A 19,045-nucleotide genomic window follows, 5' to 3' on the forward strand; every position below is an offset into this window, starting at 1 on the left:
GAAAATGACAGGAATTAGAGCCAGCCAAGACACCAAGCTAGACAACCAATTTCTTACATGCCACTTCCTGCATAGCTTTGGTTTTAACTGAAACGTGACCTGCTAGTCAACTAGCAGTCAAGTGTTGAATGTCATCACATCTCTCTGAAGTGACAAATGCTTAATAAGGATGACTTCTGCAATGATCCTTCTTGTTGTGAAAACACATGAAAATCTCCCCTCAAGGTATATTAGTTAGTTTGGATTGACTGATTTAGCAGGACAATAGAACAGCAAGTCATGAAGGATAAAATAATTATCTTAATAGTGTCCACTATAGTGATAAACCATAACAGGCTGTGCAATAGTAGGCTATTTATGTACACTTTGATTGGATTAAGGCTGTGTAAATTCAGCCACTCAGGAGTCACCAATAGCGCACACTATACTGTGGTGTATTGCTCTCAGAGTATGCCAGCCTACATTGCATTTAAAAACAAATCTTATAAAACAAATGTTATTTATGTAATGATACCTCCACCAGGAACAGTAGTTCACAGTGGAAGGATGGCAGAAATGGAGGGGAAATGGTACACAATCTTTTGTCTAACATTTTGATCATATTTATCACAAAGATTTTTTTTTCTGAACTAATGGGGACCCTTCTCAGAAGTCCCTGACTCAGCTTTTTTCAGCCAGTGCCCAGCTCCAGTTGCTACTGCACTTTGTCACAAAGGCTCAATAACTATATCTTGGCTCCTATTACCACAACGAAAAGAAAAGGAAAAAAAATCTGTAAGAATGTAGGGCAGCTAGGTTCATGGCATGGGGGAGAGGAAAGAGGCAGTTAAAAATGTCACTCCCCCCTTCTATATAGTTCTTTTCTCCCTCTCCAATCTATTGCATCTAAACTTGGTCTCCTAGGCCAAAAACCTGAATAAGGAAACACAGTGAAAAGCACTTAAGGCAGACCAACCGTTTTTCTAGTGCTGCTGAGGGCTGAGGACAACCTGCAAGGAAAACAGTGTAGTCCTTTTGAAGTCCTGCCGCAGCAAGAGCAGTAACAGTGTAACTTCAAGGGGAAACAACCATTTCCTCTCTCCTCCCAGCTGCAGTACTAGAAAAGCACACAATGTAGCAAGAGATGCCTTAAGCTACATAGGTCCATATCTTGATCTTAGGGCCCAAGCTGCAGAAGGAGAGAGAAGGACACAGGGGTAGGAAAGGAGATTACAAATTTTGGTTGCCTTTGCAGATAAAACCTAAAATATTTTAACTTAGAAAATCAGTGAATCAATTATGGAAATTAGATTAAAGGGTGTCGGGAAAGATACTAAAATCATTCTTATTTTAAAACTATTTAACACAACATGTATAGATATTTTTCTTTTTCATATATTGATCCCAGTTGTAAAAAATTGGAAATTGGTGCACAACCATGATGTAATCAAAAAGGATCAACCTGCCAGTCATAGCCTGGGTATGGTCAATAAGGGCAGGATTCTGCTGTCATCTGCATCACTGTAAATCTGTAAAAAGAACAGGAGTACTTGTGCCCGATGCCAACTCTGTCCACATATCTATTCAAGTGACATCATCATAGGACCTAATCACATCAGCCATAACATCAGGGGCTCGTTCACCTGCACATCTACCAATGTGATATATGCCATCATGTGCCAGCAATGCCCCTCTGCCATGTACATTGGCCAAACGGGACAGTCTCTACGCAAAAGAATTAATGGACACAAATCTGACATCAGGAATCATAATACTCAAAAACCACTTGCTCCACTTGCCCAGCCAGAGCCCCAGAGAACACTTTAACCTGTCTGGCCATTCAATGACAGACCTGCCGGTGGCTATTTTACAACAGAAAAGCTTCAAAAACAGACTCCAATGAGAAACTGCTGAACTTGAATTGATATGCAAATTAGACACAATCAATTTAGGTTTGAATAAAGACTGGGAATGGCTGAGCCATTACAAACATTGAATCTATCTCCCCACGTAAGTACTCACACACTTCTTATCAACCTGTCTGTACTGGGCTATCTTGATTATCACTTCAAAAAAAATTTTTCTCTTACTTAATTGGCCTCTCAGAGTTGGTAAGACAACTCCCACCTGTTCATGCTCTCTGTATGTGTGTGTATATATATATCTGTATGTGTGTGTATATATATCTCCTCAATATATGTTCCATTCTATGCATCCGAAGAAGTGGGATGTAGCCCACGAAAGCTTACGCTCAAATAAATTTGTTAGTCTCTAAGGTGCCACAAGTACTCCTGTTCTTTTTGTGGATAAAGACTAACACGGCTGCTACTCTGAAACCTGTAAATCTGTACTAACTCTACAGACTTTCCGATTTCCAGTGGTGTCAATGATAGCAGAATCTGTGCGACAGTGTCACTATCCATACTCTAATATACTACATTCCACGTATCTCACAAAGAAAAACAGTGAATATTGCACCATTTTGTCCTTGCATCTATTTAAAGTACATTTGCCATATCATATTTGTACATATTTTAAATATAATCAGATAAATTTGCAGTAAAACTAAATACTTGATTTAGTGAATTTTTTGAGCTGTGCCTATGCTCCAAATTTGGATGCAGTGTTTGAGTATGTTCTGATCCAGAGTATTAGTTTGGCCTCTGAGGATAGGCATCAGCTACAATGGTGAGATATGGATCCAGGTTTAATTATTATAATGGTGGTTGGCCATCCAGTGACAGAGGCAGACATAGAATTCAGGACCTACTAGCACCCCGCCTATGTTTAATCACACAAACGTAATTTGGGGAAAACTCCTCACACCTTCATTTTTTTAATCCTCCTCACACAAAAGGGGCTTTGTTGAGTTAAAAAAAGTAGTTTAGTTCCCATAATTTCAGTGTGAAATAAAACAAAACTAAGCTGGCCAAAAATGTTCATGAAACAACAGTCACAAATTTTGCCCAGACCTAATCTTGTGAGCATCAGAGATTAGTTGCTTCAAATAAGTGGTTTCATGGACCTGATATTGAAAGCTGCTCCACTTGCCCAGCCAGAGCCCCAGTGAAGTCACTAGTGCTACGATCAGGGGCAGTGATCTGTCCACAGGCAGCAGCTTGCAGTTTTGTTACACTGGGAATCTGGAGTACACTTTTAAGCGGTCACTTAGGACAGGTTATCTGTTAGTACTTCAGGTTGTCACAGTAAAACATTGTGTCTTCTTGTTATATCCTTGAAAGCTGATCACTGTTAGTGATGGTCTCTCTATATCTATCGAGGTATTTAAATCACACTTATTAATGTGAGATCCTCATGTCTGAGCCACAGCCATAGCATTTGTATTGCCTTGACACTGTAAAAAATGAATTGATACATTTTGTTTAAAATAAACAAATAGACCTGCTATGTCACATGATTTTATGATAATTTCCACTTTCATTTTCATTTAAATTCAGTTAAAACCCTTCGGTTCTAAACAACCCTTGAGAAATCCTTAAGATAAAAACATTTAAAATAATGGATAATCTGTTTTGGTTCACACTGACATATAATATATGCCATCTTTGCTTGCTTTGGAAAGAGTGTAACACAAAATCCATTACCCCCCAGCCTTTTTGTTAATCATCACTAATCAGCTGTTGCTTCGCAAACCAAATTTCCAGTCCTTGTAGGCATGCAGCGTAATGCTAATATTCGGCAACAGAATGTTGATAATAGACCATTGGGTACCACTGGCTGCTCCATTAGTGATATCCAGCTGTCCAGATTCATGCATGAGCAAGAAAAGTTTAAGAAGTTAAGATGAAAAGCAGTTAGATGCCTGTGATCCAAACAAGGACAATACACAGATAATTAGTGTGCGGCAAACTGTCTTTTCTAAACAGAATTACTTTTAAGGTAAAACAACTTTTATTTCATTCAGCACCATGTGTGCTGTATATTTTTCAACTAAAATATTCTGACACCATAAGAGAAGGCAGGTTACTATATTTTTCATCTCCATAAGGATAAAAGTGAGATTAAATTACTTCAAAGAAAATACAAACCGTATATGTCTAGTTCATGGAAATAGAGTCCCATCAGATGGATTATTATAACTGGATTAATACAGAAGCTAGTTAATGACTAACAAAATAATTGGTTTTCTCTGCTATGAAGGATGACATATTTTCTTGTCCTAAATAGCACATAGTGAGTGTAATAAGTATTGTGACTCAACTAATCAATCCAGCTTCTATAATCCAAACCCAACCACAGCACCAAAGGGAGAATGATCCAGTGATTACAGAGCTAGCTTAGCAATCAGGAGACCCAAGTTCAATTCCCTGCTCTGCCACAGATTTCCTGTGTGACTTTGGGCAAGTTACTTAGTCTCTCTGTGCCTCAGTTCCCCATCTGTACAATGGAGATAACAACACTTCCTTACCTCATAGGGGTGTTGTGAGGATAAATATGTTAAAGATTGGGAGATGCTGTGGTAATTGGAGACTGCCTAAGGGCTTGTCTAGTGATAAGAGCTTGTCTAGATAAACAATTTGTGGCAAGCAATCTACCTTGCACCAGCCTGCTGTGCACTAACTGTTCATGTGGACCCTACTACTGGGCACTAAAAATTCCCTAGTGTGCATTGATCTACTTCCATATCAAATGCACTAAATAAATCCATTTATTCATGTCTGAATATTGGGGACATAGCAAATTTTTTGGAAGTCTTCATGATCCATCACTAACTTTGAGCACTCAGCAGCTGACCTTCAAGTGATCTGCCACATGCCATCCTCCATCCATCTCCATCTCATCAATAACTTTCTCATTGTTATTTACATCTCTACACCTAATGTGACCAAAATACATACATTTGAGTCTGTTTATTTCTGACAGCAGGATCTGCTTCTTTCCAATAGTATTTCTAGCATAGCTATTCTCCCTCCCCCCCCATTCAACAGATATGTAAGAATCATTGCCAGCACCACATTTCAAAAGGTGCTATGGTTTTCCATATTTTCTTAAGGGAGGCCATAGCTGAGAAAGCTATCCCTAATCCTCTTCTGATTCTTTGGAACAGCCTCCTGGGGTTGGACATATATTATCTCACATAACTATATTCATCAATGGCTCTACAACTTGTCCAATAATCATGGTATCTGCTTGACTCCTGTTTTTGTTAGTCCTGACAACTTACATACATTTTGTTTTGTCACATTCCGGAAAAGTCCATGTTCCTCACTAACTGTTTTTACAGGCTCCAACGTTTGTTGCATTGCATCATTGTTTGTAGTAAAGAGTGTGTGTCATCAGTATATCTGAGGTTGGTTGAGAGGTGTCTGCCAATGGAAATCCCAGCTCCTTCCACTTTGTCAAAACTTTCCAAGGCTGCCTCACAATGAACTCTGCATATATGATAAAGAGGCTTGGAGACAAAATATACCTTTGTCTCATATCCTGCCCTGTGGAAAACCATTGCTGTTCACACCGTGGTGTATTATTGGAATTAAAAGTGCCCTAAAGAACTTATAGTGCACAGCAGAAGGGATCACACACACAGTGTGTGGCAGGTTAGTGCGAGGTAGATTTATACCCTAGGTTGCTATGAACTAACTGTTCATCTAAACAAGCTCCTAGACATATAGACTGATACTTCATAGAAAAGATCAACTATATCTGAGAAGAATTATCTGGATTCCACATATTCTCAGATATAGCAGAATCAGAGTTTTCACTAACTCAGCCTTATCAGTATTCTTATGGTCTTAAGCAGAAGCTGATTGTGTTCTTCGTCGATTTTAAAACAAGGATTTGAAAGCTCATGTGTAGGTGATTTCTAGATGATTCATATGTAATAAGAAGTGGTTTCCTGAACAGAAAAATATGAGCATTCAGACTGAAAATGTTACATGATACATCCTGCCTGTTTATTATCAGCTACAGTTATTTCATTTGTATTCTCTTCCTAAGGAACAAATCAGTGTAAACACACACACACACACACACACACACAAAAACCCAACCTCCACTTCCCCTGAAACAACCAAGAACTTCTGAGGGTTTATATTTCTCTATTATATGACATATGTGGTCAAACCAGTCTTAATTACTTAATGACTGTGGCCAAACCTTATTTAAAGTTGAAAAACATTCAGTTGTTCGGTTCCTACCACTTACTCCTGCTTAAGTTTCTCATGTCTCTGCAATTACTGCCCTATGACCACAACCGGAAGTGAGAATATTCACAGACACAAGAAAAGCTCCCTTTGTTGTATTTCTGAAAATAGGAAGTCCCACAAACTTCATGAGACAGTGCCACATGTGTTACATGTGTTGAAGTTTGCCCATAGTTATCTTAAATAAAACACAAAATTACTTTTAAAAAGATAAATCTTACATTGAATTTCCTCAAGTACACAGCTTGGCTGAATGTTCCCATGGCATAAAGCTAAAGTTATGTAAGTTTTGATGGCTCCATAAATACTACGGTCCAGAACCTCAGCTGGTATAAATTGACTTTAGTGGAGCTAGAATGATTTACACCAGCTAAGGAAATAACTCAATATTTTTAATTATACACACACACACACAAATTATTAAGAACACTGTATTGCAGCTCAGCCCATTTTAAATTTTCTATAATTAATTATACAATAAAATGCTCCACAATAAACCACTTTTACTGCCTTCCAAATCTTTCACTTCCATCTACTGCTACACAATTTTCTTAAAGTAATCTCTTTAAATATTTATGAAAGGTGTACAGAACTAGTGGCACTGGAGCCTAAGTCTTCTTTTTGTGCCTGATCCTCTTCCCATTGGCGTGAAAAGCAAAAACTCTTGACTCCAGGGAAACAGAACAGGCTGGTTAACTACAAACAGGTACAACAGAGACAGCAGTAAAAGCTTCCACTCACCACCTTGATATCAGCAGTAATATAGATTCCGTCCCTGTCTACTATTTAATTTTACATGGGCCAAACAGCTATTATATGACAAAACTTCCAGTCACTAACAAACTGGTCTGGATTTTAATCGGTGACCTGGAGGAGAAAGGCTCAATACCACATTACCGATCCCAGTTTTAGGCCCCCCATTCTCTTACAAAGGTTGACACTCCTTCAGTCAGTCTTTCTCTAGTTCTCATTATAAAAGTGAAGACACATTCATTTTAAGCTTTGATAGGTTTTGGGGAAAAACAATAATTAGCATACCTCAGTTGCACATATATTTGGCTGATTTCTTAAACTAATTGTCAAATTTGTTATTCTGATTTGTGATGAAGAGAAGGGATTTGTGTCATTTAGTCTTTCAAATTTTAAAACATCTAGAAGGCTCAGTGCATTGCCCTATTACTACAGAAGCTTACACTCCATCCCCACAGAGATAATTTATTAGGAGCTTTATGCTATCATTTCTGAGACCAAACCTCTCTAAATATTTTAGTGAATTCTCATCCACACTCAGGGTATCTAGAACCTGAAAATCTTTAGTTTAAAATACTTTAGTTTAAAATAGGAGCCTGCTCAATACTTTATTTCTTCCAAGGCCATTCTGAACAGTCCCTGACAAAATGTATGGCAATACAATATTATGTCAATTAACTACAGTCAATCAGCTGCTAATACTATGTCTTCATTATTAATGGAAAGCACTGTTCTGCAGTAATATGCCAGAAGAGTAACCAAAAAAAGAAAACTGACCCAGTTTTACCCAGTTTTTACTTACATTGTATTTCCTAACATTTCCCTATCAAATGTATGACTTAGCCTGCAGTTTAAGTTCACGATCAAATATGACCTCTCAACAACGGTCTATTGTTAATGCACTGAGGGTCATCTAGTCCTCAAAACCACATGCTTAACACATACTTGCATTTTGATGGAACTTCATAAATTATGCACCTTATATCACTTTATGTTTTATGTGCATTCATTAACTACAGTGCACCTCTTCAGCTAAACCTTTCTAAAGCATTTAGTAAAAAATATTCTGAAAAAAGAAACACCTTCAAATTACTATACTACTTGGGATTATTTGCATGGCTGATAATTAAATCATCTCAAATGGGGGTTGAGTGGTTTTGGAGATTAGGAATGGAATATAGGGTTTTTGCTTCAGGGTCATTAGCCCAGTTCAGTACAGTAGAACCTCAGAGTTACGAACACCAGAGTTACAAACTCACTGGTCAACCACACACCTCATTTGGAACTGGAAGTACGCAATCAGGTAGCAGAGACCAAAAAAAAAAGAAAAAAAAAAAAGAAAATACTGTACAATAGAGTACCGTGTTAAACATAAACTACTAAAAAAAATTAAGGGAAAGTTTAAAAAAAGATTTGACAAGGTAAGGAAATTGTTTCGGTGCTTGTTTTATTAAAATTAAGATGGTTAAAAGCAGCAGTTTTTCTTCTGCATAATAAAGTTTCAAAGCTGCATTAAGTCAATGTTCAGTTGTAAACTTTTGAAAGAACCATAACGTTTTGTTCCGAGTTACAAACATTTAGAATGATGAACAACCTCCATTCCCGAGGTTTTCGTAATTCTGAGGTTCTACTGTAGTGTCTGAAAGCTGTTAGCAGCTGTTGATGTTTGGTGGTCTATGTGAAATGAGTTGATTGTCTCAATCCAGATTCAAGGGGACAAGTGTCAGGATCAGAAAAAAACACCCCAGGAACTGGTATAAACTGAGACCTTTGTTGGCAGTCTCAGCGGTGCTGGCACGGATTGAATGGGTTTAGAAATTGCACTGTTCTCTCTGCACAGAGGCTGACCTTCCTGATCAGAGTTGAGAGATGCTGGCACCTCTCAGCCCATGCTTTACAGTACTTCTTCTGTGGTAACACAGAGAACATCAGTACCTAGAGCTGTCAGTGCAGCTCCTTGAAAAAGCTCCCTTTCTCACACAGTCTTTTTTTAAAAAATATATCCTGCATGTTCACACTTGAATGAATGACTTAAGTTTCAGTTGTCAAAGAAGTGCGTAGGAAACAATTATACATCGCTAAGTGGTGAGACAATCCACATTATAGATTGGGGACAGCAAATTACCTGATAGCATTTAGTGTCCAATTTTGTTTAAATAAAAGTCGTCTAGGCTTATAGGTATCACTACAGCAAGTCAAATCAAATCAGGCACACAAATATCAAGTTCTCTCAGTCCTTTCAAAGAGATTTGGTTGATCCCTTCAGCAAGGTCAAAGTCTGAAACCAACTGAAATAAGACATGGAGGGATACACCCTTCGCTGCATACTAATTAGCTTATATTATTTCAACCTTTCTTTGAGCTGTTCACAGTTCCAAATTGCTTTGCCTTGTGGATACGAAGCTCCTTCCTTAGGGCTCTGGTCTCACCTCCTTTAGCAAACCAGTCAAACACTGGCCTGCACTAACCAGCCGCATATTTTTGTGCCATCATATGGTATAGAAGTACCATCCCAACAGAGAATGCACAAACAGAAACATCCGATCCAGCCTACATCTCCACATGAGGTCAAAAGGTAGCAGCTGAGCTCTAAACGGCAGCTGCAGGAAACCAGGATGGATCAGAACATAGTTACAGCCCTTTCTGTTTCTTCTTCCCTGCTCCCAACTGCTCAGCTTAATGTGCAAGCAGCAGAATGAAACTTACAAGATGAATCAGATTCATACCTCACTGCTTACATGGGAGGCAGAGCAGTGGTGACAGAGGGCTAGTTTACACTAGAATAGCTACAGCGGCGCAGCTGCACCGATACAGCTGTGCCGCTGTAGAACGTCTGGTGAAGACGCTCTATGTCGATGGGAGAGAGCTCGCCTGTCAGCATAATAAAACCACCTCCGTGAAAGGCGGTAGCTATGTTGGCGGGAGCAGCTCTCCCACTGACATAGTGCTGTCCACACTGGCGCTTAGGTCGGTGTAACTTATGTCGGTTGGGGGTGGCTCATTCACAGTCCTGAGTGACACAAGTTATACTAACATAACCTGCAGTGTAGACACGTCCTAAGAGAAGGGAGAGGAATAGCAGAGGGGCAGAAGGCACAAGTGAGAGAAACAGCAAGAGACAGGAAATCTTCCAGATCCATACCCCTGGAGTCGACCTTTGGATTATGCAATCTAGGTGCATACAGAGGACCCTGCACTTCCAGGATCCTTGCACCACATGCAACTTATTCAACCAGCCAAAGCACCTTTCTGATTCCCAGACAGTGGTCCCATCTGATCCTAGTGCCAGTGGGTCATAGCCGAGAACGAATTCCATAATTACATTTGGAAGGGTGCAATGCAACTTCAGTCAAAGGTCATGAAACCTCTGGAAAGTAGGTGAGATCACCACAGCCTTAACGGTGATGAGAGACTGGAAGGGAGTGGCCTGAGTATATCTGTATACCTGGTGGGGAGAGGAGAAGATCAATATTAGGGACAGAGCTCTGTGAACTTTGTTACTTTGCTTAGGGCCTTACAAAATGTAAGCTTGGACTTCTCTCACCAAATCTACTGCAGATCCACTATGCAGATAGACTCAGGGAGCGAAAAACACGTTAAGATACCTTCTTCAACACCTCTCTCTCTCTCTGCTTAAAACGATGACAGTGCTACAGATATAAAACATGGAGTCAGCCAGCCAACTCAGCACTGCACTCTCAGCGGCTCCTGTCTGCTCCGCAGCTGCTGAACAAAGGCAGAGAGCAAATACACTGTTGGAAGGCAGTGTGCAAGGCATCTTCCTTCTCGGTCTACTTCCTCTTCAGCAGTACCCACAAACTAGTAGGGATCTCCCTTTCCTGCCCCTTACACAGCTTTTAAATGTAGGAAGGGGAGAAAAAGGCATCAGCTGTCAGTGAAGTTAAAAGGGAGAAAGAGGGGACAACAGCCAGGGTGAAACATTAAGGAACTATATGCATGGGGATGCATCTTGTACAACACAACTCTTTAATTACCATGTCAGTCACTGACTAGGCTCAGATGGAAGAAAGAGCATCCAGTCTCCTGGAAGGGAACCACCATGTGTAGCACTTTCCTCCTCATAATTCAAACTGAATCTTTCTCATCTAAATCTAGGGCAGGGGTCGGCAACCTTCAGCACGTGGCCCATCAGGGTAGTCTGCTGGCGGGCCAGCAGGCACGTCTTCCCCGCAGCTCCGGGTGGCCGTGGTTTGCCGTTCCCGGCCACTGGGAGCTGCAGGGGGCCATGCCTGGGGACAGTCAATGTAAACAAAATGTCTCGCGGCTCGCCAGTGGATTACCCTGATGGGCCACATGCCAAACGTTGTTGACCTCTGATCTAGGGATTTAAACAGCCTTCCCAGGTAAACTGCCTCCAGGCTTGGGACTAACATTTCTTTCATAGGGTTACCAGGAATGGAAATTAAGACCATCCACCCTTCTCTCGGAAACTCTAATTCACTGAGCTCTCAAGCATTTAAATGATGTACCAACTATTTAGCTACTTATCTGACTATGTAGAGTACTTATTCCATAATAATTTCCTAAAAACGTACTGTTCCTCACACCTTCCTACAACTCCCGCCAGTTTGGATAAATGTACAAGATATATTTCTGTAGAACTTCTACAGTAAAACTGACATGCTGGATTGTAACTCAAATACATCTTCCTCTCAAAGCTCACTTTCAAAATGTGTCCCCTCGTGTCTTAGAAAGCACACCAATAATATAGACTCTGGCAAAATATACCATATTACAGAAAGTCTATTTTCATTTTAAATATGTGAGAATTCAACCTTTTCATCTAGCGACAGTAACTGCACTTACTAACATTGCTATCATTAAAACTGTGAATGCTGCCATTCATGGTTAGAAATCCTGCCACAAAACTGTATTCCCAGATGAAATTCAGCACAGTTCTGAGGACTGGGGGGCAGTTATATGGAAGATTTTAACCTCAATGTTTTTGTATTATGAGACTCTTCCATCAGCATCCTCATTACTATAATTCATATACTCTGGCTCCATCTTGCCCAGAAACTGTTGTAGCACCCAAAATGTACTTTCCCTGTTCTGAAGTGCTTAGTCTTAAAGAAACAAACTATAACTATAATGAGATTCTGTAACGCACAATAAAACTATGTTTAAAATAGCTAGGGTTTTATACAAATAGTTTTAAACATATATTAATAAGATCTTGCATTGCTACAAGTCAAAGCAGTGTCAAAATGTAAATAATCCATCAAAAAATCTGGGATAGTCTGTTCCTTGACTGCTTGCTAGGAATTGTATTTGCTATGTAAACATTAATATTGTGCCTACGGTGGGAGATTTTAGAAGGCACAAAATCCAGTTAGGCAACCGATTCCCACTGTTAGTCAATGGGAGTTGGGCACCCAACTCCTGTGTGTGCTTTTGAAATGTTTCCCATAATGATGTTATCATCTTACAAATCATTGAGGCGACAAAGACGTGAAGAAGTCATTAACATGCCAGTAAGAAGTCCCAAAGGAGGAGGCTTGTTTACATACCATAAGAAAGAGGTGATCCTTTGAATTGTGCCGAGTTGTCATAGGATCAACTCCAGAGCAGCCAAGTGTTATATGATGAACGTCTTCCTTGTTTTTTATGCACAAAGTTTTGTGTATTCAACTGAAAAGACTAAACATGACCACAAGTTCAAAGACTTTTTTAAAATGGGCAAAAGAAATTTTACGTGCACCCTTGCAAAGCAAGAATAAATCAAAAAGGGATAATGAATTTAATCAAATTTACTTCGAAAATAGTAATTATGTATTGACATCTCACCCAAAGGCTAAGATGATGAATATGCAATGTGATAGGGAAGGCATTTTAACCTCTCAGTTTACAAAGCCCAAGAGGACTTTAAACAAAAGGTGAAACTTCCAGAGAAAGATGCTGAAAGTTGCATAGAAGGCTGTTATAAAGAAGTACAAGGAAATTTCTACCACTGAAGGTTAGTACCTACCATTGTTTCAGACCTAGTTACCTATGCTTATCACAGTGTTTCAGTTTAGAAACATTATTCTAACAGTAATTGTATTTTGTCAATGACTCTGTTTGGTCTAACAGACTTTGCTTTTATTTCAGATTATTAATTATTATTAATATTATTTCCATTAAAAATGCCTTAGAGACCCAAGTGAAGTTTGGGATCCCATTGTTCTGGGTGCTATACAAACAGAATAACAATTCTCCCGCCCTAATGAGTTTATAATCTAAACATAAGGCAAGACACAAAAAGTGGTTTTACCAACAATGGTTCCAATTCAGGACAGCATCCCAATTTAGGACAATTCAAGCATAAGCTTAAATTCCAGTGAAGTCAATCGAACATAAGCACAGACTTAAGTGCTTTCCCGAATGAGGGCCAATAAAAAGGGAGAAATGCAAAAGCCATGGGCAAATCTGACGATTACATTATCATTATGCAGTGGCTAATGTACACCAGGATGATTTCTCATTCAACTGAAAAATTATGTTGCTTTCTTTTAAACGTCTGCTGAATTTTGTTTTTAATCCTTTGGGATTGCTTCCAGTATGCCCGTTTCCTTTTTTTTTTTTAAACCACTGCTTAATTTTTCAATTTTTGTGTGTGCTAATTTTGCTATTTCAAGGACTTTGTTGTTATATTTTGTTTCTCTTTTATAAATATGTTAATGAAGACAACCCGAATTGGATTTAGTGATTGATAATGAGTACAAGTGCTGTCAGGAACTCTAGCAGAAAGCAACCTGAACTCTGACTTCAAAGGAGATTGAGTCAGAAGCAAGGTAACAAGCAGAGCACCAGGTGAAAGGCAACAGCAGCCCTTCTTCAAAAGAATACTGGTTGTGGTCAGTGTGGGTACGGGGAGAGTTGTGACACTGTTTAATCTGACGTTACTTTTTACTTAAAACTCGAATGGAAAAATTAGATTTTCAGACATTTTTCTTGACACTGGCCAATGTGCAGATACTGTATAGATCCAAATTTCACCAACATTTTAGGGGTATTTAGATGGATGGTCCTGATTGGTGCCAATCACTGCTTTCTAGAAAAGAAGAATTCCATATATGATCTGAAGAGGAATAATCTGTTTATTATTAATAGCAGGAAAACAAAGAGAGGCAACTAAACCATCAGGACAAATAATTTGGCTTAAAGTCGCAACAGCCAGGCGATAGACCTTTAAGCTGCGCCCACTGTATTATATTAATGTATTGTTTTGTATTTAATTATTACTCAAGTATTATCCATTGTATCCTGGGAAACAATCATTCTCACACTCCCATGGATTCTCATTGTCAATGCTCCCCACATTCACACAATTCTTCTCACTGGCACTGTCATTTCATAGCTGATGGACAGACACATTTTTCACCTCTCAGGACATTGTATGTTACTGAACCTATGAAGTATGTGTCCTGTAACATCTCAGCTATTAAATGTCAGAATCATCCATCTTAAACTATATATCAAGACGCCATAACCTGGCAGCAAGGAATCCATTTTTTTTCTTATAAGGAAGGCACTTTGGCTCTCAGAATCCACAGCAATTCATTCCATGAAATTTGATTCTGCCCTGCTCTTGGTGGCTAATATACTCAGATACTATAGTGATAGGTGGTGGCATAAAACCATAAGAAAAATAGGCAGTGTAAAACCTTAACAAAAATCTTTCCATCCTAGTTAGCTTGTACTGCAGAGACTCAGTAGTTTGTTCTTTTTGTAGTATGGCTTAAAGGTTGTATAGCAATGCAGTTGTTTATTGTATTATTGTACCCTACCCTGACACAAAGGACATGCTGTCTTTTGCAAACTGTAGGGAGTTGAATCGGACATTCACATAGGAGAAAACAGTTTTGCTTCTTCTATATAGCTTCTTCATCCATCAGACCATAATTCCTCTACTATCTAGAGAATCAGAGAAATTAAATAAGGAAAATACCCATTTCAGCATCTAGTCCAGCTCCCTGACATCATAGAACATTTGCTAGTGCTTTATCCTTAAAAGTTTAAAGTAATGAGCCTTCTACCAGTTCCTACTTGGGAAGATTTTCCAGATAGTCATACTCTTTTTCCCTTTCTTAATTTTATCCCATTTCTGCCACCTTTGTAGGTATCAATTAACTGATGTAAATACGCAAGAGTGTGAGCAATCATACACTTTTAGACATTCATCTTGTCCTCCTACTTAGCTATCTACCCCAAAAATATTTAATTCATTTAAACGTTAATCCTGAATCACTGAAGTCAATGAGAGTTTTGCCCTTCAATAGCAGTACAATAGAGACCTAAAGTTTAATCCTTCATCCTCTAACCATTTTGTTGTTCTTCTCTGAACTCCCATCAATTTGTTATCTTTCTCATAATGAGGTGCACAGGAGTGAATGCAATATTTTAGGCATGCATCTTGCTAAAACACTCATATCTCTCTGGGTCCAACTTATTTTTCAATTAATTCTATTTCGTTGCACATTTTATTGTAAGTAGAAACAGGACAAAGCAGCTCAGATAACAGAAAACCTACAATCTGAACCTTGAGAGAACTCAGGTGAACCTTTCTCAGATGTCAGCTTGTATTTCATGAACCTTTAAAATTCCTGCTTTGGACAAAGACTAGAAACATAAATACTGGAATAAAAAAGGACCTTCTCTTCACATTTTGGGCCCAACTGGAAGAAATACCAGAAATCAATCTTGTAAGTAACTATGTTATTGCAACAGTTCCAGTCCAAATCATCAAACAATCCGTTACACACTACTGCTTACATAATCGCAAAGTACAACAGCTTAAAGTCATTTTACTTATTTGAAAATGTTTTTGGCACACACGATCACAGTATCTGGGCACCTCAGACTATACAACTCAATAGAACACACCATAAAAAAACAACCCCCAAAGCCCTCAAACAACAATAATTTTATAAGGTTGGTTATCTGATGTAATTATTTAACGCTACAATTTCCTGTTATTATAACTGCCTTTGAATTGTAAACATAAAATATACCTTGGTAAATTTCTATTATTAGGTAGTTAGCTAGTGTAAACATAAAAGAGCCCGAGTAGACAACTGCCTTATGTTTGTGGCACTAATTAGCAATAGCAGAGTTACAGAAGTAATTATTTATGTAATGAATGTTATGTAATACCCTAACAGCATCCCAGTGCTCACTGATTTCAGGTAATGAGTTTCAGCTGGCCTGACTAGCGTACCCCCAACTCACTATTGTCATAATCTGTATCCAAAAGGGGAACATAATGTATCATTGGAAAACTAATAACTCACTGATCATTAATATTTTTTCATGATGTATGTATGTGGTGTATATTAAGATTCATTGATATATGCTGGAATTATGACTAAAATGTGTTAAACAAGGCATAGCAGGAGTTGGAAAACAGGTCTTCCCTAGATAAAGGAATGTGTAGGTGTTCTCTGACCAGCCCAGTCATCAGACAGAAGCAGTGAAGGTCTATTTACATATTAGGTAAAAAAAGCTATCAAGCTAACAAGCAGGGGAGAAGACAGCTTGGTGTCTACACCCTAGCAGGAAAGAGAAACTTTATCTGGGCTACAAAAACAGAGAGTCTGAACTTAAATGATAAGCAAAGGAATCAACTGATTGTATACATTACTATATTATAAAAGTGTATCAAGTGAGGGTTTTTTATGAAAGCTTCTGATACACTGGTGATTAATATCATTGTGAATTGTATGTATTAACACTAGGACTTATGTATACATACTGATATTATTCTTAACGGTCTGACCAAACAAAGAGAGAAACAGGTTTTACCCAGACAGGAGGGAACTTGGTTATCTACCAGTCTTCAATGCATGATGTGTGCAAACACAATGGAAGCCCCCTTTATATAGAAATCAGCAGGGGACAGGAAGACCACAGGAAGGGAAGAACAGCAGGAGGTCATCCTGCTTCTTGAAACAATGTCATTGCACTTTGGAAGAGATAAGCGAGGACAGAAGCCATCTTTGGCATTCATCACTAGACCGGATACAAGGGGCCAGAGCTCTTGCAAGCTAAGAAAGTTGGGGCCTTCAGCAAAGGAGAGTTTGAAGTATCTGGTAACTGAATATAAGTGAGAAATCTGTTTAGGAAACAAGTCAGCCCCTTGTGCTTCTGTGAAAGGGATTGACTGAATGAGGATCGGCTATGGCTGGAAAGAAGAATGAGGGAAACCATCTTGAATAAAGCATGTACTTTGCTGGATTAAATTTTAGACTTTTAGATATTTTCTTTTACTTTTATTTGCTTGTATCTCTACTTTTATTTGGCATCAGTCAATCTTTGTCCTATTTGTTTTATTTTTACTATAAACCAACTCAGTCCTGTGTTTGCAGGAAGGGTGTATTTACCCAGTTAGGATAATAAGCTGTGATGTGCTTTTGTCTCTTTAAAGGAGCAAACGAATCTTAATCTCTCTCAATGGTCCAGGAGAGGGCTAGAGATTTTGGAACACATGTTTTTTGGGGAAATTCGGGACTGGGAGTGCGTTGGGGTCATATTGCCAGGGGTAAGCAGAGTGTGGCTGGGGGGTAACAAGCAAGTTGCTGGAGTCAGAATAGCTGAATCAAAGGTGCTTAACCCACAGACACTCAGTTCAAGCTTGTATGCTGGCGGGGAGCATCCAGAAAAGAGAACCACAGCAACAGAGTCTTTTGAAGCACTAAGAGTTACAGGGCAGACTGTGACACAACTGCTCACTGGTCTGAGTTGCACCCCAGAATGTGACAAGTACGTTGACTGTACACAACATTTTACAAAGAGATATTGACTGATTTTCTACATACACAAGACCTATAAGAAGAGGTTTTCCCATGGCACCAACAAATTTTACCTCAGAATTTTCTTTAAAAATACAGGAAACCATTTTTTTTCTCCTCCTACAATGTTTTACTTGGGTCAAAGTGATTAATATACAACATTTTCACCAGAGGTGCTCAAGCAATTTTTTAAAATTTCATAACTGACGCGGCAAGTCCATAGGTGCCGGGGCTATGAACTGCCAAACCTAGAGATGCTGAGGCTTGGCCCTGGCAAGCCTTAGCACAAATTAAGCACTGATTTTCACTTAAGTACATTCTATGCCAGGAATGAGATTAGGTAACGTGGGACAACCTCAGCAAGTCTGAGCTCTAATCTATCCTCCCAAGAGGATGTCTTCCATCCTTTTTCTTTTAATGGCTGTATCAAAGTATACATAGAAGAAGTAACAAAAGCTTTCTTAGTTTAATAAACTAGCTTTCTTAATGAATGCAGGCTTTGTCAGCTCTGCTTTATCAGCCTCTCACCCGAACAGCAGCCTGAAGATCATATATGGAAGTTTTATTCCCAAGGTGGCTTTACTTATCATTTCAGAATATGACTTGTCTGTGGGGATGATAGTATTTTTGGCTTTGGGGACTGCACTGACTCTCTTTGAGACCAGGCTGAGAGGAACTACACAGAGTAAGTAAATTGTTTTAATTTTGTACAAGTTGAAAATCACCTTTTCTTCCCCCCCTCAACGTTAGCTAGATGACAGTGGCATGATGGCTGATTTTCATTTCAATCAGACGAGCATATGATTAACACCTAATTAGAATGCAGAAATAGAAAGGAGATCATTTTTTAACCTACCCAGGAGAATAGCGTGGGTTTTTTTTTAAAAAAATATTATGTTAATTAATGATCCTAACATAAAAAAGCTACCAAAATAGCCATCCAAATGCCTTTGCTATACTTTTGGAATTGTCAGTGTTTTCGTTATAAATCCATATATTCAGAGGTTTATTTCATAGTAATTATATATAACTTCAGGCTCAAAACTGGGCACAAAAGATCTCAGCTTAGGCAGAAATATATGTATTTTTACATATCTACAAACAAAAAAGAGTTCCGCTGACAGCTTTAAAACTACAGAAATACGCACCAATCAAGCAAACAAACAAAACATTACCATATTAGGGGAAGTTGCATGAATTAGTTTAATGTATAAAAGCTTTTCTTTCATCAATGAAATGCTACTAGGTAGCTTCTCCAGTCCCTTTGGGTATTTAAAGGGAGTGGACTATATAAATGTGACTATTATGGCGAGGAAAATAAATCTGATGTTAAGCTGAAAGGGAAGACACCTCACTGAATGT

General features: G+C 38.7%; 1 protein-coding gene across 1 annotated transcript in view; it reads right to left on the reverse strand.

Annotated features, from left to right (window-relative positions):
• MACROD2 (mono-ADP ribosylhydrolase 2) overlaps window positions 1-19,045 on the reverse strand; it is a 1,323,621-nt gene that overhangs the window by 340,931 nt on the left and 963,645 nt on the right. The window lies entirely within an intron of this gene.

This window comes from Emys orbicularis, chromosome 3 (assembly GCF_028017835.1).
Source record: "Emys orbicularis isolate rEmyOrb1 chromosome 3, rEmyOrb1.hap1, whole genome shotgun sequence".
NCBI classification, from domain to species: domain Eukaryota; kingdom Metazoa; phylum Chordata; order Testudines; family Emydidae; genus Emys; species Emys orbicularis.